Source organism: Durio zibethinus, chromosome 16 (assembly GCF_047325235.1).
Source record: "Durio zibethinus cultivar Kanyao isolate XHJ-2024 chromosome 16, ASM4732523v1, whole genome shotgun sequence".
Lineage (NCBI taxonomy): Eukaryota > Viridiplantae > Streptophyta > Magnoliopsida > Malvales > Malvaceae > Durio > Durio zibethinus.
The window spans coordinates 21,520,776-21,548,593 of NC_143177.1; the positions used below are offsets into that span (position 1 = coordinate 21,520,776).

The following is a 27,818-nucleotide window of genomic DNA, read 5'->3' on the forward strand; positions in this document are numbered from 1 at the left end:
TGCTTGACGTGGATCGAACAGTATAGAGCTAGTTCTGGTACCACTTGTCACGGGTCGAGACTTAAGCTTCGAACCCACGCGGCTCCGGAACCCGAGCATTCACCCTTCCGACATCCCGGATCAGCCTGATCATCACGATTCACATCTTTGTGAGATATTATTATCCGCTCTGGTCTCTTGACCTCACGATTTTATCTTACAAAAGATGTCTCACAAGGAAAAGGTAGTGTGAGCTTTTTTATACTTCAGTGACCCTCCTATTATATTCGGTATAAGATTCAGGACTCTTTCTTTGATCCGTGACACTTGAACTTTACTCACTAACGCTCGAAAAATCCTAATTATGGCTATTGATTAGATAATAAATGTTTTTATTTTTTTTATTGTTGACACAAAAGAGGTTTTTGTGAAAGATAAAAAAGTGATTGTAAATATTAAATTTTAAATTTTAAATTTATTAAACGTTATTTTTTAATAATGTAAATGATTTGAGTTAAATTTGAGTGAATAAATGTTTTTATTTAATGCATTAGAAATACTCATGTTTATGGAGCACAGTTGAATTTAATATAAATCCTTTTTTTTTTTTTTTTTGTAAAATTACTAGATTTAAAAGAAACTAAAGCAAGAAGAAAGGACCATGGGAAAAGCGAGGAGCAATGCATACAAGATTGCCACATCTAATTTCACAAGCTTGTCAATAGTAGGGTTGACAATGGATCTGATTAGAGTGAATTTTTGTTCGTCTTGAATCTGATTTGATTTTATAATCATAAAATTTAAACTCAAATTGAAAATTTTTTATTTTTTTATATCTGAACTCGACCCGAATCTAACATTATATAAATCATATTCGATTCGATTCGACTCGAAATTAATAAAATATTATTTTTTAAAATATAAAATATTATTTTTAAATATAAATATATATAAATAAAAAATTTAAAAATAATTTTTTATATAATATAAAATCGAATTTATCTAAAACCCGAATCCGATCTGATCACAATTTTTTTTAATAATATCTGACTCAATTTTTTTTTAAATGATCTTATAAAATCAAGTCGTATCGAAATTCAACGATTTTGAGTTGGGCTACCAACCCTGATCAATAGCTAGCTCTATGAACCAGTCAGTTTTAGATATATTAATTCTTGTTAAACATATCCTTAGGGAAGTACCCAGTCTTGACTTTGAAGCAAAAGACAACAGTTGGAACAAAACGAATCGTTGCTCCAATACCAAATTGCCAACCTACAATCTTCATTTCTTTTGCTCGGAGACAGAACCGGTGATATCACTAGGTCTAAACATTTTACCGCAGAGAGCCTCGTTCCCCTCAAAGCTTGAATTAGTGAGTATCGTAAACTGAACCTCCTAAGAGGATATTTCCATGGAGCGCATTGTATGATACATTGAACTGCGACAAAAAGCTCAGGTTTATTAGAGAATCAGGTATTTCATCAGAGAGTTTGTCATGTGACAAATCTAACGTTTCCAAGCTTTTCATCTCCCGATATACTATCTGGAGCGGTTACTGAAAGCTCGAAGGACTTGAGCAGAGAATTCATGCAGTAGAACACTACAATGAACAAGGCTTAACAGTTGAGTTAAACTTTCAGGTGTCTCCCCCGAAAAAGGAATTGTTAGACAAATCCATGTAAAAGAGATAGGCAAAACTTCCCTACCCAAAAAGGAATGGACCCATCCAAAGAAGTATAAGACAAATCCAGCAATTGCAACATTCGGCAACCTCTCAACCAAAGTGGAATGGAACCTCTGAGGCGACAAGATGGGATAATGACTCCCTTGAGACCTCTAGACTGCATATTTACGTTGCTAGGCATCTCTTCTTGGTGAAAGTTCAAGCTAAGGACCAACGTCATTGAGTTTTTGCAATGCTGTAGAATCTCATGTACTGCTGATATATTCTTGATGCTGCTTTTCGAGAGAGAAAGGAATTGCAGTGCCTGTAGATTTTTGAAGTTGAATGGGACCTCGCCGCCATATCTGTTGCATCCAAGATTCAGAGTCCTCAGGCTCTGGCAAGACGATGGACTATTAGGGATCAGTCTCTGATAATATAGATCATTGCAGAACAGTTTATATTGATAAGACCATCCATACTGTTGTGCAGATTAAGCGTTATAAGTGAAGGAAACTTCGCCAAAGTAATAGGCAATTTTTGGGTTTAGTTTCCTCAACGTGGAGGTAGCCTAAAACTAAAACCTAACCGTCCTTTCATGCTTGTGCTTGGTTATAGTGTTTTAAATTTTTATATGGTTGAAAAAGGAAATAAGAGAGTGTGGTGGTAAAATAGAAAAAAAAAAGTGAAAAGGAGTTTTGTATAATTTCGATCAAGTAGTTTGATCGAGATCAATCCATTATCCGTTTAAGTTGAAATTTTATCAATGCATTTTCGATTCATTGTCTTTTAGTTTGAATGGTGAAAATCAGGTTTTGAGTTTCCTACCTACTAATTTTATGACTAAATAATCCCTAAATTTGTTAAGACTTTTCAAATTTTCTCTTGTAAGATTGTTTCTTTATCAATATTGTTTAATATTGATATATTGTGGTTGTATAATCTTGAGATATTGTGATTGTATATCTCTAATTCTAGCTAAAAAAAACTTTGTATTCTTATTATTTTGATAATAGAGATTATTTGCTGCTGTTCGTGATTTTTTACTCCTCGTTTTGGGGAGGTTTTTCGTGTAAATTGCTTGTATCCTTGTGCTTGTAGTTTGGTGATTTATTTGTTAGCTCTATTTATTTGATTCCTACTAGATTCACATAAAAGAAGGATAATTTAAAATTTTTTTGATACGTGACATATTCGGTTTGAATATTATTTGAGATTATTTTATTCCATCAAAGTAGTATCAGAGCTCAGACTATTTAATTTATGCTTTATGTTGAATAATGGAAGTCAATACAAGTAGAATGATTAGTTTGAATGGTTCAAATTACCACGTGTGAAAAATGAAGATAGAAGACTTGTTTTACGTGAAAGATTATTATTTGTTTGTGTTGTCACTGAAAAACCTAAAAATAAAACAGATGTGGAATAGAATTTGTTTCATCAACAGGTATGTGATTATATTAGACAGTGGGTTGATGATAATGTTTTGAACCATGTTAGTGAAGAAACACATGCATGCACTCTTTGGAACAAGCTTGAGGAGTTGTATGCTTGAAAAACTGAGAATAATAAACTGTTTTTAATTAAGCAATTGATGAGTTTGAAATATCAAGATGAAACTCTATGACAGATCACTTAAATGCATATAAAGGTATTATTAATTAGTTGGCTGGCATGAATCTCAAGTTTGAATATGAAATACAGGGCTTATGGCTTCTTGGTACACTACTGGACTTGTGAAAGATGTTTAGAACAACATTATCTAACTCAACCCCAAATGGTATTATTACTATAGATTTGGCTAAAAGTGATGTTTTGAATGAAGAGATGAGAAGAAAGTCACAAGGTTCCACTTTACAGTTTGAGGTCTTAGTCACAGAAAATAAAGGGAGGAGTAAAAGTAAAGGTCCAAAGAATAGAGACAAAAGCAAGAGTCAATTCAATAAATTTGTCAATGTTGAGTGTCATTATTGTGATTTGAAAGGGCATATAAGAAAATATTGCTGAAAGTTGAAAAGAGATAACAATAGAGATAAGAAAAAAGAAGAATGGTGATGGTAATGATGCTGATAAAGTTACTACTATTAGAGATGACTTTCTTATTTTATATGATGATCATGTTGTTAATTTTGCATGCTATAAGACTAGTTGGGTGATTGATATTGGTGCTATAATTTATGCTACATCTTAGAAAGATCACTTTGTATCTTACACACTTAGTGATTTTGGAAGTGTTAGAATGAGTAATAATGGCTCAGCTAAAGCTATTGGAATGAGAGATATGCTCTTTGAGACCAATAATGTCATTACATTGGTCTTGAAAAATGTTAAAATGTTTTCAATAGTCACATGAATTTAATTTCTACGATGAAGCTTAATGATGAAGGGTTTGGCAACACTTTTAGTGATGGTAAATGGAAGCTCACAAAAGGTTCTATACTTATAGCTAGGGGTATGAAGTGCTCTTCATTGTATTTGATGCAAGCAAAGGTATCTAATTCCATTATCAATGCAGTAGATAATGATGATACAATTGAACTTTGGCACAAGTGACTTAGTTACATGAGCGAGAAGGGTTTGAAGGTTTTGGCCAAGAAAATTTTTCTTTTTTGAATGAAACATGTATCCTTGAAGAAGTGTGATCATTACTTGGTAGAAAAACAAACCAAAGTTGCATTCAAGATATCCCCTCCATCAAGAAAGTCGGGTATACTTGATTTAATATATTCTGATGTTTGTGGTCTTATAAGAACAAAAACACTTGGTGATTTAATCTATTTTGTGACTTTTATATATGATCATTCAAGGAAGATATGAGATTAAACCTTGAAATCAAAAGACCAAGTGTTAGATGTATTTAAACAATTTTATATTTTAGTTGAAAGACAAATAGAGTTGAAATTGAAATGCATAAGGACTGATAATGAAGGTAAGTACACTAGACATTTTGATAGGTATTGCAGACAACATGGTATTAGACATCAAGGGTCACCTTCTAAAACTCATCAGTTGAATGGGTTAACTAAGAAAATGAACAGGACACTAATAGAAAAAGTGAGATATTTGCTTTCACAAAGTAGTTATTAAAATCTTTTTAGGGTGAGACTTTGAATAAAATTGTATATATTTTGAATCTCTCACCATGTATTCCTTTACATTTTGATGTTCTAGATATAGTTTGGTTATGCAAAGATGTGTCCTATGATCACTTGTGCACCTTTGGATGCAAGGTTTTTGTGCATATTCCCAAAAATGAGAGGTCCAAACTTAGGATGTCAAGACTAGATAGTGTGTGTTCCTTGGTTATGATCAGGATGAGTTTGGCTACAAGTTTTATGATTCAGTGCAAAAGAAACTTGTGAGAAGCAATGATGTTGTTTTTGTTGAAGACCAAACCATACAAGATATTCAAAAGATTGATACATCAGTTTTACAGTGCAATGATGGTTTGATTAACTTAAAACTAGTTCTTCTTACACATATGCCTACAAAGGTTAAAGATGTTGAGGATAACTGATATAATATAGGTGATGTTGATACCAGTTTTACATAGGTTGAGATGGGTAATGATATCCATGAACAATCACCAGTATCAAAGGTTCAACCAGAGGTTTTACCAAAAGTTTCACTCAGGAGATCTACTAGAGATCGATAGCCTTTTACATGGTATTCTGTTGATGAGTATGTGCTACTAATTGACGAGAGAGAACCCGAATGTTATGCAAAGGCCATGAAAAATGAACACAAGAAAAAGTGAGTTGATGCCATGCAAGATAAAATGAAGTTTTTGTAAGAGAATAATGCTTTTAAACTAGTAAACCTACCTAAAGGAAAAAAAGTTTTGAAAAATAGATGGGTGTATAGAGTAAAGCAAGAAGAACACACTTCACAGCCATGTTTCAAAGTTAGATTGATTGTTAAAGGATTCAGTCAAAAGAAAGATATTGACTTTGATGAAATCTTTTCTCATGTTGTTAAGATGTCATCTATTCATGTAGTTCTGGGTTTAGCAGCTAGTCTTGATTTGGAAATTGAGCTGATGGATATCAAAACTACTTTTCTTTATAATGACTTGGACAAAGAGATTTATATGGAGCAGTTAGAGGATTTCATAGTAAAAGATAAAAAAGATTTTGTGTACAAGCTAAAGAAAAGTGTTTATGGGTTGAAGCAAGCACCGAGACAGTGGTATAAGAAGTTTGAGTCAGTTATGGGTGAACAAGACTACTGAAAAACTACTGTTGGCCATTGTGTGTTTATGTAAAAATTTTCTGATGATGATTTTATCATATTACTACTTTATGTTGATAACATGTTGATTGTTGGTAAGAATGCTTCTAGAATTGACTAGTTAAAAAAGCAATTGAGTAGATCCTTTGCTATGAAGGACTTGGGGCCATCACATCAAATTTTTGAAATTCAAATTTATCAAGACAGAATAACCAAGAAATTGTATATGTCGTAGAAGCACTATATTGAAAAAGTGCTTGAAAGGTTCAATATGAATCAAGTTTAAGTGGTTAGCTCTCATTTTGCTACACACTTTAGGCTAAGTATTAATCAAAGCTTTTCTATAGCTAAGGAGATGAAAGACATGAAAAGAATTTTGTATGCTTCAGCAGTAAAAAGTTTAATGTATGTAATGGTGTGTACTAGGCTAGACATATCCCATGCAGTTGGTGTTGTTAGCCACTTTTTGTCAAATCCAAGAATAGAGTATTGGAATGCAATTAGGTGGATCATGAGATATTTATGAGGTACTTCTGACTTAAGACTCACTTTTGAAAGTAAGAAACCAATGTTAGTTGGCTACACTAATTCAAATATGGCAGGAGATATTGATTTTCCCTAAAAGTCTACTTCAAGTTATTTGATTACATTCTCAGGTGGGGTTGTATCTTGGCAATTGAAACTACAGAAATGCATTGCACTTTATACAATAGAGGTTGAATATGTGGTAGCCATTTAGCATGTAATGAGTTGTTATGGATGAAAAAGTTCATATAGAAACTCGGTTTCAACCTACAATGTTATGTGATATTTTATGACAATCAAAGTGCAGTTCACCTTGGTAAGAATTCTACTTTTCATTTAAGATTAAAGCACATTGATATGAGGTACCATTGTTTAAAAGATGCTCTTAATGATAACTTGTTTAAACTTGAGAAGATTTATATCGATCACAATGGTTCTGATATGTTAACAATGACACTACCAAGGGAAAAGTTTGAAATTTGTTGTTCGATCGTAAGAATGGCAATTCCTTCCATGTAGTTGGAAAGAGGGAGATTTCTTGGGCTTAGTTTCCTCCATGTGGAGGTGGCCTAAAACTAAAGCCTGTTCACCGAGGATTTTTTAGTCTTTTCATGCTTGGTTATAGGGTTTTAAACCCTTACATGGTTGAAAAAAGAAATGAGAAACTGTGGCTGCAAAATAAAGAAAAAAAAAAAAGAGACAAGAGGGTTTTGTATAGTTTCGGTCAGGTAATTTGATCGATGCTAATTGGTTGTTTGATTGAGCTAAAATTTCATTAGTGTATTTATAATTTATTGTTCTTTTGTCTAAATGGCAAAGATTGAGTTTCAAATTTTCTACCTACTGATTTCATGAGTATTTGTTAATCCTTAAATTTGCTAAGACTTCTTCAATTTTCTTTTACAAGATTGTTTCTTTATCAAAATTGTTTAATCTTGAGATATTGTGGCTATATACTTCTAATTTTGGCTAGAGAAAATTTTGTATTTCTATTATTTTGATAGTAAAAATTATTTGTTATTACCTGTGATTTTTATCCCTCGTTTTTTGGAGGTTTTTCATGTAAATTGCTTGTGTTTCATGTTAATTACTTGTATTTTTATGTTTGTGGTTTGGTGATTTATTTGTTAACTCTATTAGTTTGATTCTTACTAAATTCACACAAAAAAGGAATTTTTTTTTTTTGCTACATGACATTCGATTAAAATATTATTTGAGATTATTTTATCGCATCAGCAATAAACCATTCGGCCACTTAATCTATTCGAACTGACAGAGAAATACTCTAGCTTTCTCAGTGTCCCGAAAACATTTGGAAGACTTCCCAAGAAGACATTGTTTGAGATATCAAATACAACAAGGTTTGAGAGGTTCCCAATTCTGCAATCAAGAGGCCCTGAAATCTTAATTGTCTTGAAGGTTCAGTCTTCTAAGATGTTGAAGGCTGAATATATTCTCAGGAAAAGTTCCTGATATAACATTACCGTTAAGATAAATATACTGCAATGAAGTACAATTCTCCAAACATGTTGAAGCTTCTCCATAGAAAAGGTAATTTTCAAGATTAAGATACTGGATATGAGGTGAAAATCTACAAATTTCTAGGGTAAACTTCTAGACAAATCATTGTTTGGGGGGTCAAAATACTTTACCGACGGTAAATGAATGTCGCCTGGAAGTGAACCAGTGAGATAATTGTTACTGAAGTCAAGGACAATCAGGTTCTGAAAACAAAACAAGTTGGAAGGACGAGAACCAGTAAGGAAGGTATATACATTTACATATATATATATATATATATATATACATTTACATATATATATATATATATATATATATATATAAGTAAGAAGAACCGGTAAGGAAGCTGTGTGAGAGGTTCAAGATTCTCTGTTGATCCAACCCAACCAAAGACTCACAGATTCTTCCTGCGAGTCTTTTACGCCCGAGTTCTAGCCCAACTACGCTTTTACCTAAATCAGAATAATCGCAAGTAATGCCTGTCCAGGAGTAGCAGTTGAAGCTGTTCCAGTTCCACACTCCATTTCCATTTTTTCTTGGAAAAAGCCCTTGCACACGGTCAGTGAACTTTTACCGAGTTGGTTGAATTTCAGATTTCATACCCCCTAACTTTTTTTCTCGGAAAAGACCTTATGTAACTGTCAATTGTCTAATAAGCAATGATCAAATTATGCCATCTTAAGAGTTCTTTTAAGAATTTAAGAAAGAGTGTCCATAATATGCAGTCTAAACTTGAAAAGATATAAAGCAGACGAAAAAGAGGGCAACAAAACGAGCAGAGAGGTCGCTAGCCATGGTGACTAGATTTACCTCTAGCTGCTAACAGTGTGTCTTGGATTGAGCCCTGTTCAAATGGTGCCTCTCTTGGAAGGATCCAACCGGACACAAAGCAGATGGTAATAGTGAGAACAAAACCAGTGGCAACTCCATATCCAAATTGAGAGCCAACTACCGTCATTGGTTCACCTGGAGATTCAATAGGAGTATGCTCATGCGGACATTGACTATATATTCCACCACAAAGGCCATCGTTCCCTTCAAAGCTTGAATATGGAAAAGTCATGAACTGACCTCCTACAGGGATTTCCCCATAAAGCTCATTATATGCCACACTGAACTTTGACAGAAAACTGAGCTGCACTAGTGAATTAGGTATCTTTCCAGATAATTTGTTATTAGACAAATCCAAAATTTCCAAGTTTCTCATACCTGACAGACTCTCTGGAATCGATCCTGACAGGTGATTCTCATTGAGATTTAGAACATGAAGCCTTACCAGATTCCCAAAAGTGGGCAAAATAGGTCCACTTAGCATATTGTAACTCAGGTCTAAAGTTGGTGGAAAGCTCCAAATATTCTTGTAAAGAAAAGTTGCACCACCTATACCGGTTCTGAATAAAGGGAAGCCCACGGGAGGCCCTTCCAATGAGATGTTCATGTCAATGAGGGCCTGTAATTCAGTTAAGCCTTTTGGTATCCCACCTGTGAAAGAATTATTGGACAAATCCACGTAAAAAAGATATTTGAACATGTTGAACCACGAGGGAATGGCTCCGCTCAGCTGATTTCTTGACAGATCCAAGAACTGTAACCTGTTGCACCCAAGTAACCATAGTGGAATCGAACCCCTTAGTTCACAATAGGCAATGCTAAGTACCTTGAGGCTTCCAAATTGCAAATTCACATCACTGGGAATTTGTTCCTCCCGAAAGTTTTCACTAAGGATCAGAACAGTTAAGTTTTTGCAGTACTGCAGAATCTTAAGGGTTGATGACAGATTGACAAGGTTGGTCCTGGAGAGTGCAAGGACTGACAGGGCCTGAAGATTCTTAAAATTGTAAGGGACCTGACCCCGAAGGTTGTTGTGGCCAAGATTCAGCATGCTTAAGCTCTTGCAAGAGGACATACTATGCGGGATTGAACCATGGAAATTATTAGAACCAAGATGAAGTGAATTGAGATGAGTCATGGCAGAACAGTTGAGATTAATTGGACCATTCAGAGTGTTATTGTGGAGATCAAGCTTTGTAAGCGATGGAGAGTTCAGCATTGAGATGGGCAAAAATCCGATGAAGTTATTTGAACTGGCAGAGAACAGCTGAAGCTTTCCAAGGTTCCCAAAAACATCTGGAAGAACTCCTGTAAATGAATTAGAGGAGATGTCCAATTCAACAAGGTTAGACAGATCACCAATCCCATAACTTAGTGGCCCAGAGAAACTGTTATTTTGAAGATGTAATACCCTAAGATTTGGCAGCCGGAAGATACCCTTGGGCAAACTCCTAAAGTTATTCCCCTTAAGAATGAGATACTGCAAAGAAGCACAGTTTCCCAAAGCTGGAGAAACTTCCCCGAAGAAGTTGTTAACTGATAAATCAAGATACTGGATATGGGGTGAGGTTTTACAGAGATTTTCATCCATCGGACCGAAAATACTATTCTTGGAAATGTTAACATACCGTATAGAGGATAAATGAATTTCTTCTGGGATTCTACCAACAAGACTATTGTCACTTATGTCGAGGACTTCCAGGTTCTGCATGCGAAACAGCTTGGTTGGAAGGGAGCCACGAAGCAGATTATGAGAAAGGTTCAGAATTCTCAGTTGATGTAAACCTGCCAAGGAATCACAGATTGTTCCAGACAGCTTTTTGCTGCCAAGTTCTAAACTGACCACTCTTTTGCTCAGCGCAATAGAATTGTCACAAGTGACACCAGTCCAAGTGCAGCAATCAGAAGTAGAGTTATTCCATCCAAGAATATCTGACTCCAGACAGCTAGAAAATCCATTTAGGGCTATCAAATCATTCAAGTTGCATGTTAATTCTTGAGATCTCAAGATCCAAGAGTGGTAACGGAACACTAGAAGGATGACAACCAAATAGAAGTTTGGGAAAGACATGGCAATCGGGTATACCAAAGGGTGCAAACTGAGAGTAGATAGATAGCATAAAAGTGGAACTAATTAAATCAAAAGGTTTATTTTTCTTTTGCTCGTTCAATGTCCTGATGAAAATATATAAATGAAAATATCTAACAACCTACAATAGAGGAGTCAACTTAATAACGAATAATTCTTGCATCGTTGCTTGTTTCTTGTTGATCAATTTTCTTTGAGAAAACGATCGTTTTGACAGGGATTTTGCATCATTTTTTAGAGATATATGTCAACTAGAGAAAAAGTGTAACTGTCACGGCATTTTTCAATCTTTGTGCCACCCAACCATTGACAAGGGGCATATGGCGGGCGACAATGTGTTGGCTATTGGTAAGTTGTCACCAGAAATACTTTTGTCAATGACATGTGCCATTACCAGAACAAAGTCCTATCAGTTAGGTTTCACACCCAAGAAAAGAAAAGACAAGATCATGTGAACTTTGAAGACGAAGCCTTTCTTCTTTATGTACGGACAACGGAAGCATCTGTGTCCAATGATCCATCTTCTAAGCAAGGACGCAAGCATCGGTCTCTCAAGAACGCGCAGGCTAAAAAGGGGCCATTTGGATAAATTTCTTAAACTGATTTTGCTGCCTTTTTTTTCCTCTTGATGAGACTTGCCCCTTTTCTCATTTGTCAAAGTGGCTTGGGGATTTGTTCCTTTCCTGCTGACAATGGGTTATAGACTATAGTAACTCATCCAAATTATTCCATCTCCTTAATTTCGGCTAGCGCTACAATTTTTTATCCTTTTCCCATTTGTCAGGGTTATCCACCTTTTTTTCACGAAGTTCTCCAACCTGATAATTTTCCAGATAAATGGTTACTGCTTTTTCCCTAAATTCTAATATGGCAATAGACCAGTTTCTTCACATAGTCATCCATGGAGCTTGCCTGAACCAGCAAACCCGGCAGGTTTTCTAGCAGAACAGGGAACTGTTACAGTTTGCACCTCAAATAACAGAACCAAAGAAGATATGAAAGAGCAGTGATGGATTGAAAAGAAATGTATCTCTAAAAAAATTATATTTAAATAAGCAATATAGACCTGCCGAAAAGTAAATAAACAGTTAAAACATTAAAAAAAGAGAGAGAGAAGAGCCAAAGCTATAACTATAAAAACTTTTCTGTGAAGAAAATTGAGCTCCATTGTTCCCAAAATCTGACCTCTTACAACAGGGAAGAATGACACTCACTGGGTAATTAAATCAGTAGAGGCCCAAAAATTTCCACCAGAAAGTTCCAACAACACCCCAGACGATGGCATTAATCAAGGCAATAAACAAAACCCATTTTGAATACGTCAGGCAGGTCTTCATATCCATCTTTAAATAAAAGCAAAACAACTGTCAGTCACCCAAGAAAATTTTTAATTAAAGAAACACTACCTGGGTAAGGAGCAATCACTTTAAAAATCATGATGATCTTCACACGGTGATTAGATCACATAAAAATAATCATATTTGATAAATATTTAGTGATTTTACATGACATTGATCTTGAATAGAGAGTAATCAAATTATTGTCAGAATGATATATTTCTCTTTCAAAAAGATGTGAAATTTTTATCATAAAAATAAAATGATATGTAAAAATAATACTAATCAATATTACTCATTGAATATATAAATTAAAATTTTGATTTATCCTAAAATTGCAACTATTTTATTTTATAAATTTATATATTTTCAAATTTATATTCGTTATAATAAATTTAAAAATAATTTGTGTATTTTTTTTTTTACTTTTTCTAATGTTTTATATATAATATAATGTCTTTGTTTTTTTATTATAATTTTAATAGATTAATTTTATTTTCTAATTAAATTTTTTTATAGAATTTTATTATAAAAATTTGTTTACTTAATAAATAAATATATTTAAAAATTCAATTATATTATTATAAAATAAATAAAATATTATTAAGTTTCACGGATTATTATCTTTAAACAACATTTAAATTATTAACTTGTATAATTATTACAATAAAGATGGTTATTTTGTCACTTTTATATAAAATAATGTTTAATTTTTAATAATACCAAAAAAAGTGATTTTTAATTCATATAAATTAATAATTGTCAATCAAACAAAACGATCTCAAATCAAGATTGATAAGATCACCGTGATAATAAGATCGACTCGATAATTACATTACCATTATGATTTTAAAAATGATACCAAGAACTACCTAACATATTTTCTGTTTTCGTGGATGACTTGCAAATGCTTTTGAAAGAAATTCACCATTTTTGTATATAGGAGAAAAGCAGAATAAGGAAATTGACATGAGAATTTTGAGAATCATCTTTTGCCAAATGGGTATGCACGTCCACACACGAGGAGATAGGTACATTTAGCACTAATAATTGTAGGCAAAAGTAGGCTTTGTGGTTGTGTGCAAAGGCAGCTCATGCAAGTGTACACAAATGCATGAGAGAGAAATACGTAGTCCATAAAAAGTTTGTGAGGATATAGAGACATATCTCCATAGTAAACAGCAGCCTGACCACTGCTATAATGTGTTAGGGAACCAAAAAGATTGACGCTGCAAGCAAAAGCCAGCGCTGCTAATGCACCAGCCACTCCAGCTGCCAAGTGCATAGCAAGAAAAGCAGAGTATAATGCTCCTACATGATCAGTCGACTTGCAAGTAGGTAGTGGATGAAAAAGTAGGATGCCTGAAGAAAACCAAATGCAGCAGGCCAGCTCAAAGAAAGAGATTGAAAGATCTTAGCTGCACAACCAGCCATCCAGCTCCCTATCCCAAGGTTTGTAAATTGGTCTGCCATGCCTACCAAAACAGCAAACCAAGCCAATGTATCCCACGCTGATTTTTCACTTAAGCAGTCATCCCAGTCAAGCACTCCTAACAAAAGGAGTATTGCCAAACCAATCATTGCAGCCACAACAATTGGTATACCAAAAGTCTCTCAGTGTAATGGTTCAGGAAATATCAACAAATCAGAAAACTAATTACTTATTCTGAAGCAAATACCAAACCATAAACACCATAGCTTCAGTGCAGCTTATGAGCATGCAATGCATAGATATCATCCTTGAATGGTAAGAACAATGGTTAGAGCTATACAAGCATACAAGTCAAATCTAAGAATTTGATTCATGCTGGCAAAACCAAAATCAACAGAAAGTTTTCTATTGCCTTAAACTATGGGAGGGCAATATAGCATGCAACATTTAAAAAGAATGACTTCCAATTTTCAAATATTTAATGGCACTGTGTACGAAAAATTGCTGCTGCCAGCAAAACCAGTATATTCAGAAAAACTAAAAAGTACAATCAGTTAAAAGTGAAAATCTTATTAGCATGTTGGTGAGAAAATCCACCTGCGAAGGGCAAATGATTGCTCATTTTTATGAGCAATCATTCTTCAATACTTCAAATTAAATTCCTCAGTATAAACTATTTCAAAAGCATCGAACCCCCAATTGATTGAAGTTTAAGTTCATGGATGCATCTAAAACTTCCTCTACCTATTTTTGGTGTCCTCAAGGTCCTGGTTTTATAACTGATATGTCATATGTGTAATCACACATTCATTTCAAAATAAGCATCAAAAGTAATAGATGGTATCCTCATTATGACATTCACTTGACAGTAGAACTTCACAAAGGCACAGCTTCTTAAAGAAAGTGTAACAACTAACAAGGGAATTATGGAAGACACAGGTATTTCAATAGATACACATATACAAATTTCATGTACACAAAAACATTAGATACGAAGACATCAATTTCTCAGCTCGAATCCAAAGAAACTTTAATTGGTATGATGAGATGACACTTACCCACAGACGTATAGAGTAACTGCAAGCAGCATTGTTCCAACCACAACTCATTCATTTCTTGTGACAGGACCTATGTGCTCTAGTTTCTTTGCTGCCATTACAGAGGCTTCTGGGGTATCTTTAATTTCAGGAGGATAAAGCTTGTATAAAATAAGCAGAGTAGCCAATAGCGAAACAAATGCTGGTAAACTAGTAGCCCTGAACCACGAAACCCAGGGCCTTGAAATAATAATTCCAAGCTCCTCCGCTAATTTGAGGCATAGCAAATTTTGAGCCGCAGCAGTCAGGAAAAGAGCACTAGAGTTGCCAGCAGACTGTCATAGACGATCCATGAGTAATGCATGAATCAAAGGTACTAATGCAACGAGAAAATTAACAATGTATAGAAACAAAGATATTCACAAATTCAAATGGGACGGAGAAATCAAAGAGCCTAACCTCATTAAAACACAGAATCCAGGTTAATCTAATACGGTAACAAAAGTCTACTTCCACAATTTAACACTATAAAATTAATTATTCCCACCCATAAATTCAAATTAACAATTAAAAATAAATAAACTAAACAGGTGATCATCACCAATAAACTAGAAATATGGCCAACCTGAAACTCAGATTGAATTATATAACTCCCAAGCTTCCGAGATGACGGATCCCCAGCCCGACTCCCAGCAGACAGGGACAACGAAAATCCCACCAGCTCTCGCAGTAGTACCAGGCATCGCCGGCGCAATCAAGGCCTCACTCAAAGTCAGCTCAAAATCAGCCCATAAGACAATCCCAACGCGCTTTTTCCCAACCACTTGACGAAAGTAGCGATCCTATCCCCACGCCCCGTTTTAACGAACCCGCGAGCGCAGAAGTGGGAAATGACAATCAACCAAACGATTTCATTGGTGACGGCACTGAAGGCGGTTGTAAACGATAGCATTCTGGTGACGATGGAAATTGTGAGGCCTAGAAAAGCCCATGCTCCGTCGGGTAAGGGGCTTAAGACGAGACCAGTTGTTGTGGATAAAAAAGATGGCGAGGAGTTGGCAGGCTTGTGGGGTTACTTGGACTGATTTGAGGACACGGAAACGAACAATGAGGCCTATGGAAATTGAGATAAAGAAAGGAAGTAGTTTGAGTCCTTGAGAAGGGGATGTCGTTTCAGGGAGTTGGGTGTTGTCGTTTTGAGAAATGGCGCGGATAGGAGAAACGAGGGCTTGGGTTGTTTGAGAAGAGGGGAAAGTAAGGAAGGTTTCATAGGAGAACGGATGGTAAGGAATGAAGAGGAGTGGAAATGGATGGTTGGGATGATTTCGAGAAGAGAGCTTTTAACACTGACAATACCAATGGGACCAGATTTTCTTTACTATTTATAAAACAGTAAAAATTTTCATTATTTTATTTAAAAGTAAATAATGCACTTTCGATTGATATTTAACAATTTGAAATTGAATATAAAAATTAATAAAACTTAATTAAAAAATAAAAAATAATTTAAACAAATATTAATTATAAATTTAAATGAAAATATATTATTTACCTTCAAACAAATTAATAAAAATTTTCATTACTTTTTAGTAATTGAAAGAATCTTTTCCCATTCCTAATAACGAGCATAATTTAATAATTCTTACATTAACAATATTGATTCCTTGCATCAATGCGTATAAAAATGATAATAGTGGTATTTGTTTTATTTTTTAATATATATTTTTGAATATTAATTAATGAAAAAAGAAATTAAACTTTCCCACAAAAATAAAGCAACCAAAAATATGATACAACTATTAAGCTTGCATTATTCCTTAAAGTTAAGTTTTGCACATAAGATTAATTGAAAGACATAATATTAATTATCCTATCATATATTTGTTATACATTTAAATAAAATGATTTGATTATTAAAAGGATTAAATATCTTATGCCAATATGATAACTCTATCATTTGAAAAAGTAAGGAATTATTTTTAATTTATAAGATTAAACTTACATGTCATATTATATACTTAAAAATTATATTAAAATTTTAAATTATATAAATTTTGAGAAATGATAATTTTGGTCAATAAATAAATTATTTTATCTTAATTTTTGCACAAATCAAACATAAAATCGAATGACATTATTTAATATAATCTTATTTATAATATTATCTTATCATATCCTATCATAATCTTGTTTATCAAACATGACCTAAATTTAATAAGATTTACGATCAAATTTTTTTTTTATAAAAAAAGTTTGGATTTTAATTTAAAGAGATAAATCAAATTTTTTGTTTAACTGATTTGCAAGATTAATCTATTGAATCTTTTCAAAATCATCTTTCATTCAAAAGAATTTCAATCCTATCTAAAAACAAAATTTTCAAACATTTAAAAAAAATCCTTTTTTATAGATAATCAATGAAAATTTTAAACTTTATAAACAAAAAATATTAACTCATATTTCATTACTTTTTATATATATTTTTTCTAAATATGGCTTAGTGAAGTATACGACAACTATTACAAGTTACAAAAGTCGAGGAAAAGGGCACGGTTACATTTGGCAACGAAATTCAGACGTCTATTGCTATTGTAAATGCATGGCACAAAAGTTTAGGAAAAGGGGACGGTTGCTTTTGGCAACGAAATTCAGACATCTACGGCCCAAATAACCCGATCTGAAAAGCCTCCTACGTGTTGTTATTGTAAATGTATGTGGCCTATTGGGTTTTCCCCTCAATTTGGGCATGGGTTTAAGATTTGTTTCAGTCCTGAGAAATCTGGACACAACATGGTAGTCAACTTTATGGCCCAAACCATCCACATTTAAAAAAAGAACGAAAGAAGAGTTGATCTTGATACACTAGAAAGGGCCCTTTTAATTTAATATTAATTAAAATTAAAAATTCATAAAATTTGAATTTATTATAAATAAAATTATCCAAAAAACATATTTATTACAAATAATTTATTAAAAATTTTATAAAATGATTAATCAATCTTCGATTCAAATTTAATGAAATTATTTTTTTATTTAATATCATCATATATTTCCTTGAAATTCATTCTTTGAAAATTTTAATCTCTATTTTTATATTCTATATTGAAATGAATAAAGAATGTAAGAGGTTTTGTGAATAAAATATTTTTTTTATTTTAATTATACATATTTTCATCTATTATTAATTATTTACCATATTTCATTATTATAAATTTTGTGACTTTAATTTTATTTGATTCATCTATTTTTTATGAGCTCATTTAAACTTTCCATGCAAATAAAATCCAAATTCAAATATTAAAATTAAAGTCCCAATAAATATCCAGCCGGATAGCTGTGAACGTTGGAATCCCTTTGGGATTCTTTTAACCTATAGTAGCATAGATCTTATTCATTAATATTAATGCTAAAATAATAAAAAAGCTATTGAATTTTATCATTTTACTTAATTAAGTTTTTATATTTTTATTTTATTCAGATAAAACCTTTAACTTTTATTTTGCTCCTAAATAAAATCTTAAAATTTAATTTTTATTCAAATAAATACTTAAATTTTAAATTTTAGTTTTTTTGAAGAGAAGTTAGGTTTTTATACAAAGAAATAAAAAAAGAAATTATAAGATAAAATAAATTTTGGTTTTTTATAGTTTATATAAAACTGTGAGTTTTGGCAAGAAAAAAAAAGAAAAAGAAAAGAAGGATAGGGTCAATTGACCCAATTTGATCCAACATGACAATTTTTTTATGTGGGCGTGCTACATGGTTTCTGGCATCATACGTGACATATCCTGTCAAAATTCTATTACCTATCAAATTTCTATTACATACTATTATTTCAGTGATTAAAAAAACACAAAAACATATTTATTTAAATATTAGTTATTAAATTAAAAAAAATGAATAGTTTGATGATCATTTTAAGAACACTTATATACTTGAGTGAACACTTATGTTTTTTACCCTATTAAATATGTAATTAAACATCACAATTAAAAATTTAAAATAATTTTTATATATTATATTAAATTATAATAAATATAAAAAATATATCAAACTTGTTTAACATGATTCAAGTGTCTTATAAATGTTAAATGTATGCTCATATATATATATATATATGTAACGGTCTTAATTAAATGTGTTTCTCATATTTTATACGTGTTAAACATATATAAAATAAATTAATATTGTATTAAAATTTATATTAACATAATTAAATATAAAACATATTTTTTCAAAACCTATTTATGATTTTTTTCTCATAATTTTTGTATGGTACTTAAAATTACTGAATCAAATCACGGGTTTCTATCATTCTTCAATTTTTTAAAAATATTTCAAAATAAGAGGTAAATTTTCTATCTTCTTTTAATGTTAAAAAAAAAACTGAAAATTAGAAATGTAAAATAGGAAAATGATATAATGATTGAAGACTTTAGTGCTACTCGTTGTTAATGACAAGGTATATTTCCTCATTAATATGGCTATTGAATGATAGATTATTTTAATGTCAAATTGAGAAAAAAAATAATTATAACAATTGATTGCTTTTGAAAGATTTAATTTTCATATCTAATTTTAATATCATTATTGTGCTTTCATTCAAATTTTTTTTATTATTGATTTTAATTTTATAATTATAATATTTAATCTTTTGAGTATAATAATTAATCTTATTATTACTATTATTTCTAATAAAAATTATTTAATTTTATCTGATTCCATCACCTTATCAACTATCCAACTGGATCACTCACCCTATCATTATTTTCTTCACCCGCTCTAGAACTATTCAACAAATATTTTATTCGTGTTAGAATTTTCATATAGTAGACAAAAGAAAATTGTTTTGGGGTTTGAATTTTGAATTAATATATAACAATAGTCAATTATAACTTTTCACAAGGCAATAAGATTTTTTTAATTAAAAATATGATCCTCTTTTTTATATGAAAATTCATATATAATTTGTTAATAAGTGTATGATTTATGGATAAAATGTTAAATTTTTAATTTTTTTTTATAAAAGAATAAAAACTTATGAAAAGGAAAATTATAAATATTAAAATTTAAATTCTAAACTTAAATATCATTTTTTAAAAATAATTACATAAATCAAGTTGTTTGTACCTAAATTTTTTAGATTTTAATTTTAATAAAAATGATTAATTCTTAATAATTTTAAATATATAGATAAAAATAAAATAGCAAACTTTAAAGTTTAAAAGCCGCCTATTTTGTGTTGTAATGCGAAAACAAATGCTTGTACTGTTTTGCAGCTTTGGCATTCTTCACTAATGACAAATGTTTATGATGATCGTTTAATTTGCCATAACATCACATTGCCAACTGGCTAGACTCAATCTTGCCTGATCAAAAAAAAAAAAAAATCCAAAAAAAAAATCTTGTAAAAAAAATAGGAAAACGAGAAGTAACACTGTCTACCGGTTGATATTGAAATGTACAGTACTTCCTTTCCATGTTGGTTGATATTGAAATGTACCATACTTGGTTGATATTGAAATGTGCCATACTTCCTTTCCATGATGTGGAATGGTTTTGGATTTGGTGACATTAAAGTTGTTTGATCATGTAAACCTCACCCTTTTCCCCTTTATTTATTTCATTTTATTTTTTAAGTTTTAAGTAATCACTAAATGATATTTTAAAATTTTATTGAAATCAAATAATAAAATTTTTATACAATGTTTTGTTACAAAGAAAATTGTAGTTAAATATGATAATTTTTTAACTCTATCCTATTTAGTTTGTGCTAAACACATGCAAAACATGAAAATTATCATGTAAAATTTATATTGATACATTAAATAAAAAATATATTTTGTTAAACTTATATGTAATTTTTGTTAAATTTTTAAATAGTACTTTTTATATTATTTTCAAATCATATCACTATATTAAATAAATCATTTTTAAAAATAATCATATAAACCAATGATCTGAATCTCACATTCTAATCAAAATTAAAACCATTTTTATATAGTTTTGCCAAATCTATACAATATACGAAAACTATCCCCAAGGATTTTTTTGCTGACACTTGTCTAAAAAATAAAATAATTATTTTATACTTTGATCAAAATAAAAAATATATAATAATAAATAAAAACAATCTCCCTCAATTAAAATTCATTTTATTTCTTTCTAAACTAAATTTAATTGATTGACAACTATAAACAAATTAGGTATTCCATTCCTTTTTCTTTTTCGTTATTGATATAGCTTGAAAAACTTTCTTCCCTCATTGAACATAACTATTAGATCAAATCTTTATTACTTTATATAAAAAGAATCCAAAAAATCCTTAGGTTGCCATGTGTATGATTTTTTAAGTTTGTTTTTTCATAAATTTTTCCCTTTTCTAAAGAAGTTTTTTTTTTTTTTTTCCAATTTTTGGGTTTGGTTCTGAAAAAGGTTCCTTTGCTTTCTTTGCATGGCTACTGAAGATGAAATCTGTTGTGTGTTTTTGTGAAATAAGAACATTTGTTTTGTTTTTGCAAAAGAAGTCAGAAAGGAGAAACTTTTTTCGGTAGAGAAGAAGGTAGTAAATTTTTTTTTGGTTCACATCTCTTTCTTTTTTGTCGAAATGATCATTTTCTCTTCTCTTCTTATCCTTTATACATCGTTTGAGGGAAATTTACTGGTGATTTTATCTCTTTTTTTTTAGGTGAAATCAAGTGGAATTTATGGTTGAAGATAAGCTAATAGAGATTATGCCAAGTATGCGAATGGATCCTATCAATTTCATCTGTGTATTTTTTAATTCTATTTTAACTCGTAGTTTTTCTTTTTTGAAATAAAAAATTTCGTTAATTTTTTTAAAAATTTTGATGAAATTATAAGGTGATTTTGATCTATTTTTGGCTCAAATAGTGACTCAAATATTGTTATGGCTTATGGTGGCTTTAAAGAAAAAAGGGAAATGTGCGATTCGGCCTCTTTAGTGGATGACAGTTGGTTAGTTTCCTTCTCTCCATGCTTTGATTTAGTTATTTTCATTGTCAAAATTGCATTAGAATTTTTAGTTTGTGATACTTGATTTGGTGCTACTATTTCAAGTTAAAATTTTTCACACATTGCACCTAATGCTTAAACATTTACTATTTTCATGGACAATTCAAGAGATGAAGAGGCATGTTTGTCACCCTTCTGTCATTAGCTACTCAACTATCATTCAGATATATTATTGCTAGTATAACTTTCAAAAAGTTTATTAACTCCTTAATGAAATGGCTACGTCTTCCCAAATTTGTTATTTACACCACTGTCATGTGCTTCTTATCAAAGGTAGATAAGTTTAAGAAGCTTTGCAAATTGTTTTGAGAATGAAAATTGCTGGATGTACACCTGATACACTTTTTTACAACATCTTAATCCATACACTAGAGTGAGTAGGCCAAGTGAAAAATGCTATTAAAGTTTTTAAGGTAAAGATGCCAAAGAATGGTATTACCCTAAATACATTGATGTATAATTACATGATTGCTATGCTTTGTCATCATTCTCAACAACAGAAGGACGTAACTCTCTTTTCGGATATGAAAATTTTTAAAATTTGTAAGCTTGGAGTTTAGATATATTATCCATTGCTTAAGTTATGCTTTAAAACTAGGAAAATAGATAGTTTATTGAGCAAACTATTGAATGATATAGCTAACAAGCATCATCTTAGCCTTGATATTTCAATCTACTCACTAATGATTCATGGACTTTGTAGAGCAAATAGAAGTGAATAGGCTTACAACTTGTATGAATAGATGATTAGGAAAGATATAACACCAAAATATCGGACATGCCATTTGGTTTTTGATGGAGTCAAAAAGAAAAATATGTAACAACTAAAAAAATAGAAGGTTTCATGAAGAAATTATGAACTTGGCCAAGTGAGCATTTAAATGGGACAAGCACGTTGGCAAATGGCAAATTTGAAGTAGGTTTTAGTTTCAAGTTGTTGTGTTATGTTATATTTTGTCAATTGCCTAAATGACTTCAAGTCGAATAGAAAAGTTGAGACATTATCAAGCGTAACCTTTGTAGCTAGTAAAGTCATAGCAGTAATAAACCTGCCTAACACTTCGACCTTTTTTTTGTGTTTTTAATTTTTTTTTTTTTTAGTTAATGTGTTTTCTTCTTTTATTGATTCTTAGTGTCCTACTATTGTATAGGTTATCTCAATATTGTAAAAACTACAGCATCAACTCTTAATTCAAATAGATGGTTAAAAGACTAGCAATCTTTGCTACATCGATGATAATGGCTTTGTGTTTTTTCTTGATAAGTTGAAAGAGCTAATTAAATATAAAAGATATTAAGTGGGTAGAGCATCTAAGTCATGGATAGTTAATTTGATATCATTTTTGGCTTTAATGGCTTTCTTTACATTGTTATAGATGCCTCATGTTGAACTGAAGGCATTGCAACTTTTTCACCTAGAGATTATGAAGTTACTGTCATACTGTAAGTTTCTTTCTTCAATGATTTATATTAAGCTAGCTTTAAACTCCCTTTCTCATACATAATACACAAATTTTTTGTTCTTGATAGAAATTTATATTTCATGAGGATGCAGGATAGACTCTAAAACTATCGTTTCTTTGATTTGATCTTTTTTGAAACTGTGACTTTGATATCTTAAGGTTTTAGTAATCGTGAACAATCTTGTTTATAATCATGAACAATTTTGTTCATTAAAAATTAATGAATTTTTTCCTCTTATGTCATATGCTTTGTATTACAGATTTTAGAACTGAAAGTTTGTGCTGACACCATTGTAGGGAAAAAAAAAGATGTGTTCTTACATGTTATCAAGATGTTTCAGGTGAGTAGTATTGTTTTTTTTTATCAATGCTTCTAATAGAATGGTTATACCAAAATTCATAACTTTTATTTTTTTGTTTCAACTTGAATTTAGTGTGATCATTGTTGCTACTATCTATGTGCAAACTAGAAAGCATCACAAGGCAATTGAAGATGGAACAGTCTACCTAAGCACTTTCTTTTTTGTGCTTAAACTCAATGTTTTTTAAACTTCCATTAACCAAAGATAAGCTTCCAATTCAATAGAATACAAAAAATTATTATAACAAACCGTACAAAGCCAAGCTTCACGCATTAGTTTCATAAAAATCCAATCCCAAAAAATGTATGATATTCATATTGCTTTCGATACTAAAAAAAAAATTAAAATCCTTTAGATAAAAGGAATAGCAATACTTGATTTTTGCCAAAATTTCAAAGCTTAATTTAAAAAAAAACTACACTTATTGAAAGGCTAAATTGAATAAGAAAAAAAGCTTTCCTAGTAAAATCGGATTCGCCACTCTATCAGTCAAATCTCAACAATATTATCTAAATGCAAACAAACTAAAAAGAATTTAATTAAACAATGTCAATATAAAACATAGAAGAGATATGGATCATAGACTAAAGAGCCAAGAACCTCAATGTCTTATGAGTAAGCTTTAATGGCGGATGAAGAGGTGGTAGTCAACCTTGTGGAACATCTAGGAAAAGGAACAAGGCTAGAAACTCCAACAAGATTAAAAGACATTTTTCTAAGAAAACCTAATAATTATTTGAATATTCAATCGTATGATTTCTTTAAACATTTAAAATTTGAACAATAAAAAAATTAAAAGATAGGAAAAAAAAGTTTAAAAGCAAAAAACCCTTTACAATGAAATAAATATTGGAAGAGAAAAAATCAACATCATTTTATGGTTAATGAAAAACTCTCTTTGTCCATTTTTTTTTATCTATGTTTCCTTTTTGGGATGTTTCAAAATTATGTCATTTTTTTTTAAATTTAAAACTTATATTTGTTTACTTTTTAACATTTAAGAATCGTGAAATTTTAATTTTATAAAAAAAATTTTAATTTTAATATTAAATATATTAAAATCAAAGTTTTTTTTAAAACTCCGTAAAAGTCAATATAAGACAAATAAATTGGGACAAAAGGAATAACTTTTTTTTTTCAGGTTTTTTTTTAAACAAATAAAAGAAAGAGGAGCGTAAAGAAAAGATAAAAAGGAGTAATTATTTTATATTTATTTATTAGTTTATTTAATAATGATTGATTGGACATATACAAAAAAAGCCATATAGGGGAAAGAAAAAAGAGGTAAAAAAAAGTGGGTGAAAAGTTGTATTTTTTAGAGAAGAAAAAAATAAATTTTTTTTTATTTTTTTGACTTTTAATTATTTTAATTATTTTTAATTTTTTTGCTATGACTTCAAAAGTTTGGATTTTTGAAAAACAAATATAATATTTTAAAAAGAGTTGGCATATTCTACAATTATATTATTAATTATTATAATTTATTAATAATATCTTTTATTATTTTAATTTTTAAAAGTTCCAAAACCTTGATACCATATAAGGATGACAATGAAGTGGATATTTGTTATTTTTGAAATATTCATATTCAAATCCTTTTAAATTTAATATTATTATCCAAATTCAAATCCGTTTAAATATCTAAAATATCCGTTTATTTAAATTTTTTGTCAAAATATAAAATAAACAAAATTTAATTTAGAATTTAAATTCACTTTTAATTATTTTTAAATAAAACTTATTTTTTAAAGTCCTAAACCTTCGACAAGTATAAAATTTTATGTATTTTACATATATAAATGGGTAATGAATTTGGATATCGATATTTATCACTATTTATTAAAATTTAAACGAATTTGAATATTAAATATCCAAAGGGTACTACTCGTATCCGTTTTGCTTCGAATCTGTCACGGATAATAAGTTTTTTATTCAAATCCATTAATTATCTATTTTTAACTATCTAAATCCTACATAAACATATTAAATATACATTAAATAAACTTCATTCCATAACCTTCGTTTTGCTTTTCTTTTTTTTTTTTTTTTCGTCTCGCTCCAAATTTTGGTATAGTATAAATGTTGGATTAGTAAATTTCATTTAATATCAAAACAATAGGAAAAAAATTCAAAGTACTAGATTGAAGTTTACGTATGAAAGTAATCATTGTTAGATAATTAATGAAAATAAAATAAAAGCATTCGCTCGCAATAATAGGCGATAGAGTACACACATGTTGATGTGAATATGTCTTATTTATCATCATGACTTTTTAATCTCATTTTCAGAACTTTTAATCTAAATAAAATCATCTACACTATACTAAGTTATAAAATTTTTTTAAAGATTTTTCATGTAACATCTATTTAATACTATTAAATTATTATTATAATTTAATTAGTCATTTTTATTTTTAATTATCTTATTTGTTTTATTTAATTATTTTTTATATATTTATTTATTTTAATTTGTTATTTATTTAAAATTTAAATTAAGATAAATTTTGATTAGTTAAAAACAATAAATTTTCAAATTTGAAACATATATAAAACATTTGAAAATAAATAAAAATATTCCAATGATGAAAATTTTAATAATTAAAAATGATTGATTTTCTAAGAAAATTTTGTATGAAATATTTTTTAAAATTTTTACCTAAATTATGAAAAATTTTAGAAAAAATAATAATGATAATTTACATTAATCTTTTAGCCATAATAAAATGTATTAAAATTTTGAAAATAAATAAAAAATTATTTTAAGAAAATGAAATTCATAGAAATCATGAATAATTATTTTTTTAAGAAATTTATATATGAAAATATCTTTTAAATTAAATCCATATGATGAAAAATTTTAAATAAAATTTCAATAATGATAATTGATATTTATTTTCGTGCAATAATAAAATAAAAATAATAAATTTATAAAAATAATAAATTAAAATTTTGAATTAAAATTTAGACTTTTTAAAAAACAATAATAAATTAGCCAATAAAATTCTTAAAAAAGATTAATTTTTTTAAAATTTTTAGATAAAAATATTTTAAAATATGATCCAAATGATAAAAATCATAGTTATCGAAACCGAACTGGACATTAAACCATTTATGATGTCGAGTTATCGGGTCAATGATTCAACTACTGAGTTAATAGGTCAATTGTTGGTTCCATAGAAAATATTATCAAAATTCAAAATTCAAAATTTTAACTAAAATTATAGTTTAATAATTCAACCATAAAACAATAAATTTTAAGGTATATCATAAATTACAAATTTTAAAATATAAAATTCATAAAACAATTAACTACTAGTTAGGTATGAAATTAATTAACATTTTATTAAAATCATATTTTATATTTTAATAGTTAAAAATAATTCTTAAAAAAGATTAATTTTTTTAAAAAATTTTAGATAAAAATATTTTAAAATATGAGCCAAATGATAAAAATCATAGTTATCGAAACCGAACCGAACATTAAACCATTTATGATATCGAGTTATCGGGTCAATGATTCAACTACTAAGTTAATAGGTCAATTGTTGGTTCCATAAAAAATATTATCAAAATATAAATATTATCAAAATTCAAAATTCAAAATTTTAACTAAAATTATAGTTTAATAATTCAACCATAAAACAATAAATTTTAAGGTATATCATAAATTATAGATTTTAAATATAAAATTCATAAAACAATTAGCTACTAGTTAGGTATGAAATTAATTAACATTTTATTAAAATCATATTTTATATTTTAATAGTTAAAAATAATATTTAAATTTTAATAAATATAATAAATAATAAGTAATAAATAATTATAAATAATTATTATTTATATTTATTAATATATAATAATTAATCTTTATGTAATAAAAAAGAAATATCTATATATAAAATTAATAAAAAAGAAATATTTATATTTATATGAAATTTAGTAAAAAGGAAATTAAAATCATTTTTATATTTTTATATAAATGTAGATTTTTTTTATTAATTTTACATATATACAATTTCTTTTATTAATTATTTTTTTATCATGGACAAATAATTAATTATTTTTATTAACATTTTAGTTTTTATTAATTTTATAATTATTTTTAATTATGATATCAATTAATAAAAATTTTTGTTAGATCATTGTAGACACCTTATTTTGTTCAAAGATTTTTTAAAATTTATTAGGCTTCAAATTTTAATTTTGATTGTGCATTTAGGTCTTAATTGAAAAAAATGAATTTTGAGCTCAAAGATTAGGCCCTAAATTTTATTTTTATTTTTATTTTTTTAGTTTAATTTTTAGTTTAAT

The 27,818-nt window shown here is 29.3% G+C and overlaps 4 pseudogenes across 2 annotated transcripts; 1 reads left to right on the top strand and 3 right to left on the bottom strand.

The window, feature by feature from the left end:
• Window positions 1-1,076: 1,076 nt before the first annotated feature.
• LOC111298366 (uncharacterized) lies at window positions 1,077-2,191 on the bottom strand (annotated as a pseudogene).
• A 5,311-nt stretch (window positions 2,192-7,502) lies between these two features.
• LOC111295433 (phytosulfokine receptor 1 pseudogene) lies at window positions 7,503-12,459 on the bottom strand (annotated as a pseudogene). The gene has a single exon (XR_016328689.1). The product of XR_016328689.1 is annotated as a phytosulfokine receptor 1 pseudogene (transcript).
• A 1,944-nt stretch (window positions 12,460-14,403) lies between these two features.
• On the bottom strand, window positions 14,404-17,303 carry LOC111298367 (dicarboxylate transporter 2.1, chloroplastic pseudogene; annotated as a pseudogene). The gene is made up of 3 exons (XR_016328449.1): window positions 17,254-17,303; window positions 15,273-15,993; window positions 14,404-14,982 (listed from the first exon to the last, which is right to left on the bottom strand). The product of XR_016328449.1 is annotated as a dicarboxylate transporter 2.1, chloroplastic pseudogene (transcript).
• A 3,951-nt stretch (window positions 17,304-21,254) lies between these two features.
• Window positions 21,255-22,503, top strand: LOC111298368 (pentatricopeptide repeat-containing protein At3g29290-like; annotated as a pseudogene).
• Window positions 22,504-27,818: the final 5,315 nt, after the last annotated feature.